Genomic DNA, 9,741 nt, shown 5'->3' with positions numbered 1-9,741 from the left:
TCAAATTCATTTGTAATTTTTTTATATGCAGAGTTAAGATTTTACATGATAAATTTTAAGCATTTTCTTGCAATTTTCAACAATTATGAAGAGTTAATGTTTTTTTCGGCAAGCTATTTTATCATATAATGATTAGACATGATCTTCAAGGTAAATATATATAATTCAGTCATTTTAATTGAAACCCCACCCCAGGTATTTAGACTGTCATATGTTCTATCCACAATAAATGTCTCAAAAATCTCAAATGTTTTCTTCCTTGCTCAAACTACATCACTTTTTAGATTTTTGGGTTTTCAGCTCCAGAGAACCATCTATAATGAACATTGTGAATATATGAAATAAAAAAGCTGTTTACTTAAAAACCTAATTTCAGATACCTATTAATGTGTAACTCGTTATTTAAAGATAAGATTGTCGCTTGATTATGTTTTACAACGGCCTGCCATATTCAATTTGCCCACAGACATTTTAACGTTACGTACTACGACGTCACATTTGAGCGCACCGAAGCGAACAAAAACGTTTCGTCATCACGTCGCGACACCCACTTTTTCCAGTCGGTAGAGAGCAGCCAGGAGACGAACAAACCTGGCGTTTGTTGAGGAGCCCGTGAACGGCAAAAATCACCCGCAACTGACCCGCAGCTTGGTCTCGGCAGGTGCGCTTTCCCCCATGTAATAACCGGAGGCCATCATTAGTCACTCGGATGAAGAACCGAGTCGGAAGTTCGAGCAGCGCACCTATTTTAACAGAGCAGCGGTGTTGTAAACGAACTTGGCTTGTCAGAGGCTAGTCGCTGCTCGTGCTAACGTGTTAGCTTCTGGTAGTCAGGTGCAAACTGCTGCTGCTGCTGCTGGGAAATCAAGCCAGCGGCAACCTCCGAAGGATTATTCGCTGTGGATACGTGGTCGGACGGAATCGGCGGAAGCTTCTGCTTCCTTTGTCTCCACATTTTCGAGGTAACCAAAGCTTAATGCAATGTAATAACTGTACAATATAGCAGTGTTGAACCAGTGCAGAGGGGCCTAGCATCAGCCAGCTAACGCATAGCTCGTTAGCTCTCTGTTAGCATTGCTAACAACTTTAAGCTAGTGAAAGTGGTGTTTGTTTGCATTCTAACAGAAGTTTTAAAGTCGACTTATCTCGCCGTGGACGGTCGCGTCATTTCGCGTTAGCCAGGTCCGTCACCAACACCGACCTCCCAAAACAAACTGAGCTGAAGGCTGCAAAGTGTGCAGGGAGGCAAAACACACTTAGAACTTGTAAACTTTAGGAGACTGCTCTTAGTCAGCCCGGTTGCCCAAGTAGCTGTCTTTTATATCAAAGCTTGTGAATTCGCCCTAAAGGTTTCGCCTTACAGCCCAGAGCAGGCAGAGGAGAAGTTCCTAAAACCCCTTCTCTGTCTAGGAAAAAGAAAAGAAGCAACAGAGCAGACAGAATCAGCTACAGTCTGCTGAACAGACCACAATCATCAATTTACAGCGTGGACTTCAGGGTCTCAGACTTTCTGGTGGAATATAAACCCATGTGATGATGAAGACACACCAGCCATATATGTCAAACTGGTAATCCTTCAGTGTTTATGTGTTTGTGTTAAAAGCATGCAAATTATATTGAAAGGGGAAACAACAGGGAGGCGGTGACTAGTGTCTGCTGTGAATCTACAACAAGCCGTGACCCGATGTTAATCAGAACAAGCCATCCGCTGGGCTGGACAAACACTGGTAGTTTTTTATTTGCAGCCCACTGTGACTGCTGAGGGACTGTCAACAAAGTACAACACAAAGAGCAGCGGTGTCTCCTGTCTGCGCTCCATGGAGGGTGATGTATCACAGCTTGTTTTAGGGTAGTTCCTGGAAACAGTAGTAGTACAGTTTAGATTTATTTGTCCTGCTTTTGGAGCACCTGAGATGAATTATTGAGATAAAAACTGTTTGTTGATTTAAAGCTGAAGCCTCCTCCTTCTCAAACAATAGCAACAGCTACACTGTTGCTGTAGTGCATTAAATCATCACAAACACAGCAGTAATTTTTAATTTTAATTCTTCAGCTTTGTTTCTACACACTACATCTTGCTCGGCACAATAACGTGAACTGTTATGACAATACAACGGGACGCTGCGGGAACTTTCTGGTATTGCCTTTTACTTGGTTTACCCGTGCAGTCTCTTATAAACGGAAGAAATGTGCACTGCTGTGGCTCTACGCCACTTTCACAAGTGTGTGCGGCTCGAGGGAAATTTAGGTTAACGCTACAAGTGTCTGAGTAACACAATTACGTCAGTCAACAGGTTTTTATTTTTGCAAAGAGAGGAGAATCTCACCTCACATCTTGTCAAATGCAAAACAAGAGACGTCCTCTTCTGTCTGAAGACCTAAAGGAGAGACGCTACCTGAAAGGCTGATAATCGAAATCTGTCAGTTTTTATTCTATTGTCTGTTACTCTTGAGCAGATGAGCTACACGTTACTTTTTATTAAGTAGTTAGTTATTCTTTAGAATTGCCAGCAGTGTTTCTGAAACCTAAAGATTGTCTTGTCCCCCAAATTTAAGGAAAGCCCAGGAAAGTTCCTTACATTTGTTTTGGTTGAGCCAACATGAATGCAGGCCATTTAATTCTTGTATTATTCCTGCTGTCGTGTCACAAACATTACAAAGTTGGTCTGAGTTTTTTTGCTGTAATCGATCACTGTTCTGTTCCTCTCCTGGGGTGAATGTTAAGCCAGCCTGTGTTGGAAACAATCAGAATTGAACGATGAGAAGACAATGACCGTTTTGATTAGTCTGTTAACATCGGCACTGTTTGTTTTAGTCAGCTCAAGAACTATTTACCATCAGAATGTCTTGGATTTGTTCTTGTGAAAGTACTTGCGCCACAAGAAATTGCAGAACCCTTCAGTTGCATGCACCGAATGGAATGTCATGGAATGTGTTTCCCCCCCCATCATCTTTATGTTTGACACAAAGTGACTTGATCATCATTTGAGAATGCAAGCACGAAGACGGAGCATCAGTTTCAAGACAAGAACGGCACATTTTCAGTTCACATTGGGATTGGGATGATGAAATCCGATTTTCTGGTTGATTGCTGCTGCAGGGCCTTGAGAATTTAGAAACGAAGGGTATCTCAGAGTTTGTTTGCACAAAGCCTTACATTCCCACACTCCTGATTTTTTATTTTTTTTGCTGTTGTTGTGTTGCAGACCCCAGGGTTTTCCTAAGCCCATTCTCATGCGAACAGTGAGATTTCCTGCTGTTTGAAGTATGTATTGACAAATGATGAAGTTAGTGGGCAGCGTTTAGGTGGCATATGCTCTTTGGAGGGAAGTCTGATCATAAGGAATCATTTTATATTCTCTGAAAATGAAAACAAAAGACATTTGTAAACAGTTGATCTCAAAGGTTACCACACTGATATTAGCTCAGTATTGTTTGTTTTATATTTGTTTATGTGCTTTCCTTTTACCTTCATTCCTGTTGTTTTGGTAACGTGTAGCTCAATCTGAAGATATTTATTTCAGTTTTCATCATTTTTCGAACCTTTTTTATATTGAATTGTTGAAAGTAGAGGCAGAAAAACAAGTGCCATTATTATCAAGGAGGACATAAATTTAGAGTATTTGCATATAATTAACTTAGAGAAACTCTCTAAATTAGATTCACACTTTACAAACAAATTCTCCCAGCCCACCTTGTGTTGCTGCATATATTAAATCTGTACATTTTAGCTGTGTGTGTTCTGGTGCTGGCCTGTTGTTTTAGTTAATTATTGTGCTGCAGGTAGGCTGTGAGTACAGAGAGCCCACATGGTAGAACAATGACCATATGTTTTAATTTCACCATCAGGAGGAGTTGTGGTAATGTTTGTGCGTCCTGTCGTTTATTTTAGAATAAAATTTGAATTAACCGAAAACAAAGTGCACGTCGTATGTCAAAACTGAATTTGTGATAATTAAAGTTTAGCAAAGCTGTGAAATCCCAATCTCAAGTAGAAGAAAAGTCTGAGTATTGCTCTGGTGTTTGTTAAATCATCCTGTTGCTGCTGTGTTCACAGTTTAAACACAGGTTTGGTTTCAATTTGACCATAACGGATGTTTTTCTGCTCTAGTTTTCTCAACAGACAAGACAACTGAGCAATAAAATCCGACGTACACATTTATAAACGAAGCTTTATGGTAGGCTTTTGTCTCAAATCAAACCAGAAAATGGCCATTCAGAAAAAAAAAACCCTGGTCTAAAGTTACTTGGCAAGGCTTCATTGAGAGAATCATTCGTCTTGTAGCGGAGCGCTTGAGTCAGGTAATGACAGCTGGGCGACGAGACGGGGGAAATTTCCCAGACTGTTTTGATCCCGCAAAGCTGTTTTCACAACAGATCCTGTGATCAGATTCTGCTCAGATAGTTCACATTTAATCAGACGTGTCAATCGTGAACTCCTTGAGGACAGACGGGCACATTTCGAGGACCTGGAGAAGGTCTGGTTTAAAATTAGAAGGCAGACTTTGAGGGGAAACTAGTAAAAGAAAGGGAGTTAACACGGGCAGGACAGCCAGCATGGACGTGTTTAGTGCTACTGTGGACGGGGAGAGGGAAATAAAACGTCTTACAAGCAGCATTTATAAGCATACAGGGAAGAAACAGTGTGGGGAGGGAACTCATTTGCCATTAGTATTGTGTGCGTGTGTGTGTGGGCAGCAGCAGCAGCAGCAGCACTAGAGAGAAAGTGAGATCAAGGAAAGAAGAAATCAAAGGGCTTTTCTGATGGGAGGGCCAAAAGGGATCTCCCGCCGGAGAAATTCCCTCAGAGAGTGTAACTTAATAGAGTCGTCAAGCTGGACTTTGCGGCAACAAAGGGCAACATAACAAACAACAGGGGCGTGGAATGAGTGAAATATGGGTCAGGCTATAATTAGTTCACACACTTTGATATTGCAACACACATTAGAGCTTTTTATCTCCACGGGCTCCTCCTCTCGGGGTCCTGAGCTCAACAACAGAAATGCGGTGCACCAGGCGCATCGAGGAGCCATAATGCATTTAAATACTTCACTAAGCTTTGGCTAATTGTTGAGAAGCTATTTTATACCTGTTGATTTGGTTCTTTTTTTTTTACACACTGTGGCTTTTACTGAAAGTTTTGTTCTGGCTCTGGTAGAATATTTTATAATATCTTGCTTTGTTCACTGAATACCATTATTTCCTCTGTCTCAGAATCTCTAATGGTTCGGTATTCTGTTCCATGCCGCCTTAAGATTCTTTTCTTAATTAGTTTTAAAAAGCAAACAAACAAACCGTGAAGGTTTACTGGATATTTAGCGGCATAATGAAGGTGTGTTGTACGGCTGTGAGTGACCCTCTGCTCTGTATCTGTGAGGCACAAGGAAGACGTTAATAATTCAGCGCTGTGCGTGTCGTCGGGCTGGTTTGTGAACAGAGGGAGAAGTCTCCCAGGCCTTTGGCTTTGATGTGGGCTGTGGCGCGAACATCAGGTGACACCGGAGAGCGGAGAGGAAGTTGACAGCGTTGGAAAGAGAAAGTCGAAGAATATCGAAGCTCCAAAAAAACGAGCCGCGGCAGACTTTCTCGCATTGCTGCCAAAGTTCTGTTTAAATAAAAAGGAAATTGTGAAGAATAGTCTCTTTTGTATCTATGAAGGGGGATGTTTTTTTTGCTTTGTTGTGCTGAACACATACTCCCTCTCAACAGCAGCAGCCTTTCCTTACCTCTCCATCCTCAGAGGTTTACTACAAAGCACGTGTTTGCTCTGGATTTCAGGCTTATGAAAGAACAAACAGTGTCTTTCACCTGAACACAGCACAGAATTGGTGATAATGTAAACGCAGCTTGTATAAAACATTTTGTGCTGAGCAGGATGCCATCGACTTACTCTTTCCTATTCGTCCTACGAATTCAACTGGTCCTTACCATGTAAATAAAAGTAACAGAAAGGTCTTCACGTTTCTACAAAGCTCAACATAAATTTTCAGTATTTTTCAAAGAAAACAATATTAGCAAAATTATAAATATGTTTCTCTGAACAATCAGTATTGGGGTGCTCAAGCAAGAACGGGACATTTAAAGCAGTTATCTTTGAATTGAATGCATGTAGCCTGTGTTTAAAATGAAACTCATCTCATGATGAAAAGACACAAAGTTATGTCTGTTTTGGTCAAATCTTGGAAATGGTCGATCTAATGTGATATTGTGAAATCTTGCGAGATGTGTCGGCGCTCAGACTAAACGTCAGGAGCGTCCGTCTGCTTCTGCCACACCAGATTAATCTCAGCATCTGTAAATTTGACTAAGATGAAGCCCTTTTTGTGTTGGCTAATGTCAGCTGGCTGTGGTGGCCATTTTTGAATTGGGGGCTAACTCTAAAAGTTAATCAGCCGGAAATGTCGCACAATAAGTAGCATTTGGAGGATGTAATGGGTAGAGCTGGTCGGTTACTGACTCACCCAGATTAATGATGTGAATCAGGACTCAGGAGGTCTCAGTTAACCTGGATCTGACGTGTCCTCTGGCAGACTGCCGCCAAGTCTGCGAGTCGGCGAACTCGCCAGAAAAACGTCTGAGTTCCTGGAAACGCTGCAGACTCAGATGAGTCGTACGTACCTGTTAACATCCATTTCACATTAGTTCACATTTTGGTTAACTTATAGTGGATTTGCTCAAACATTTTCATTTTTGTTCTATCGTCTGCAAGTTGTTTGTTTTTCTTTATTGGTGCGTGGAATTGTAAAATAAACATCTCTGATTAATGTAAATCCATCAGCATAGTGTTTTTTTGGGGGTTTTTTTGGCCAGTGGGAGGGTAGCGTGACCGGCTTAAGTGAACCGGATCACTTTAGTGAGTGACTCAGATTAACCAGAGTCCATAAAGTGAACCCAGTTTACCACATCTGGCAATGGGGGCTGGTGCTGTGCTGCAACCACACCAGGTTGGAGCTCGCAATTTAGATTTCTTCATTTTAACTGGTTTATTTGGAACTGAAAGGTTCTTTTTGAGGTTTATTACTCCTTTTGCGTCTTAAATTGACAGTTGAAGTGAAGGTAAATCCCCAGCTTGCACATATTCTTTTCATGATAAAGCTTCTCAGTTCTCATAGGGTTTTAATTGCCTAAAATGTGACTTAGAAGAGGATAAATATGAGTTTCCAGCACCACAGTTTTCACAGACCCCGTTCAGGCGGACAAACTTTCATTTCAGACGTTTTCCGTCTCGCTTTAACACAATTTTGTCTCTCCTTGGCCACCCACAACTCATTGCTTCTTGAATGTCTATGAGTCCATCAGTGAGGCGGTACCAAAGGTGTAGCAGCAGAAACGCTTTGAGGAGGGGGGGCTCTCCCAGCAGAGGTCCTGTTGGCATGGAAACTACTGTCTTTGTGAACGGAGGCTTGTCTTACACGCCTGGTTCGGGGTTTCATAATGTTTTATGGTCCGAGAGGACCCAGTTCCACTTTCCAAAATATTCAGAAAAGTCGGGTTTAAAGCAAGTTACGGCACTTTTAGTTTCCTGTCATTTAATTTGTAGCTTTACCGCCTGTTGTTGTGACATTGCTTTAGTCTTTCGAGTTTATTTTCTGCGTCATTCGAACTAGAGTACGCTCAATTTTTAGCTGTAACTTTGATTCTATATTTACAAAACAAATGTGATTATTTGTGCTTCTGTTTAATCAGTTGTCACAATTACTTCTGCTTTTTTCTGGCTCATCTGGTTCCTTGATCCTGATACTTTTTACTCATTTTGAAGCGTTTAACAGTAATAATTAACTTGACTTCCCTGCATCTAACATTAAACTCGATGAAGATAACAGATATTATTGATAAAGGTCAGAGTAGCTTTTTAAATAATCAAAACTGAAGGGGGTAAAAATGTATTAATGCCTTTACTTTGCCACTACCCATCGTAATGACCCACTTACTGAACTTGTTTGTAAGCATAAACTATTCATCTTCTTATAAATAGACAGAATTTTATGAGCAATCCAGCTTGTTAATAATCAAGTCAGTTTTTTAATGGCACATTTAAAAGCCTTCTCAGCAGACGAGTGCTGCACATATAGACTGCATGCAGACGACAATAAATAAAACCGCAGTTTCCCAGTAAACTACAATAAATCTCCAATAAACAGTCGAAAGAAAATATTCAGAAAGAAAACTCGCAGGTCTCCTTTTATAATAAAATAGCAAGATGGGGAAGCAGCACTGACCTATTTATTTCAGAATAATGTTTATGTGGTGAAGAAGCCAAGGCCTCTGCAGCTCTGTGTCTTTTTCTGTCCCGCTGGTGTTTGCTCGTTTCAGTAAACCTCATTAATCTTCTGCGTATTCGTTGCTTCTGAGACCAGGAAAAGTAATGTTGTAAAATTAACAAATTTTTCCCGATAAATCTGCACCCAAAAGATAGTTTGGATAGTTTTAATTGGGTCCTTACCTACAGTAGACGGCAGAGCAGTCTGTTTTGGCTGGACACTCTTTAGGATCACGCAGTTCTATATTTATACCTACATACTTTCTGTAAGTTCTGGCTTGGTGAAGGATTTGGCGCCCTTTTACTTTGTGGAAATATTTTTCCTCTGCTTGGAACTGTGGGGTGTTAAAACCGCTTTAAACCGTGCGATTCAAAGTTATGTAGATTAGCTCTCTGGCCCAAATTTCCCTCCTTATGGATGAATTATTTACTGTTTTCAAAATTCAAGGAGGTGCGGAGTGAGTCTTTTGCCACTGCTCCGATCTAAGACGCATCGTGTGTATAGATTCATCACATTAACCAGTTTAATCAGGCGTTATTGTTGGTTAAATCATGGGTTGAGTTCTTCAGAATCGGGTCATTATTTGATGAGGTTTATCAAAAATACAAAGAAAAATCACACACTCAAATGTTTTTATTATTCATTCATCTTCGGTTAAATATTTAACAGTATAAAGGGTGTATTGTGAATAATGTTTGGTATCAATACTTTAATTCTTTTTATATATTCACCTGAACTTGATTTGTTGGTTAATTTTCATTGTAAATTGATTTAGTAGTTTACTTTATGCTCTTCAGTCGACGTACTACACATTCAATATTTATTTGAACTTGTAAAGAGGAAATATGAGGAGTTAAAACTGGAGAACCTGTTTTAACGCGAGTAAAAGGAACATAGGAATGTTTTTTCTTTCATTGTAAGATAATGTCCCTCAGACATGACCAGAGAGGCTTTCTGCTGAACAGGGGGGAGGACGACGCAGGCAGCTGACAGCCAGTTAAAGTGCCTTTAAGTCTATTAGAGAGGATAATCCTTCAGGGAGAGTTCAGTGAACAGAGGGAGCAGGTAGAACAGTCTTCCACGTCACTATCTGCACCTTCCGATTGTGTTTCCTGCCCTCCACTCCACTCCGCTTCTAAAACACACACACAAAGCTCCCAGATGTGTTCTCACAAGAAAGAAAAAAGAGTCACTTCAAACATGACATTAAGAAAATGGCGTGCGCCGCGTATTCTCAAGCTGCAGGTGCTGCTCGTAATAAAACTACCGGAAATCCCTTCTGATGGGCATTTGCATCAGCGCTCCGTCCTTTTACCTCGGCTGTTGTCTCACCCGTGTTGCTTTTCCCTCCATTTTCTCTAGCCTCCTGCTTTCCACATTCACCATCCCTGGCTCAACTGGTGGCTCAGCGACACGTCAAAGGAAAAAGGTGTGCGACGCTGCAGATAACACCGAGGACCCCCTCCCCCCTCCCCCCTCC

The 9,741-nt window shown here is 41.0% G+C and overlaps 1 protein-coding gene across 1 annotated transcript in view; it reads left to right on the top strand.

The window, feature by feature from the left end:
- Positions 1 to 553: 553 nt before the first annotated feature.
- The window catches only part of fbxw7 (F-box and WD repeat domain containing 7), a 95,601-nt gene continuing 86,413 nt past the window's right edge, over positions 554 to 9,741 (top strand). The window contains exon 1 of the mRNA XM_017407615.3: positions 554 to 962. The gene's annotated coding sequence lies outside the window, so the exon portion shown is untranslated. The remainder of the gene's footprint in view (positions 963 to 9,741) is intronic.

This window comes from Kryptolebias marmoratus, linkage group LG3 (genome assembly GCF_001649575.2).
Source record: "Kryptolebias marmoratus isolate JLee-2015 linkage group LG3, ASM164957v2, whole genome shotgun sequence".
Taxonomy (NCBI): Eukaryota; Metazoa; Chordata; class Actinopteri; order Cyprinodontiformes; family Rivulidae; genus Kryptolebias; species Kryptolebias marmoratus.
Note: the sequence above shows the minus strand (reverse complement) of the source record. Positions and strands in the feature narration are given on the sequence as shown.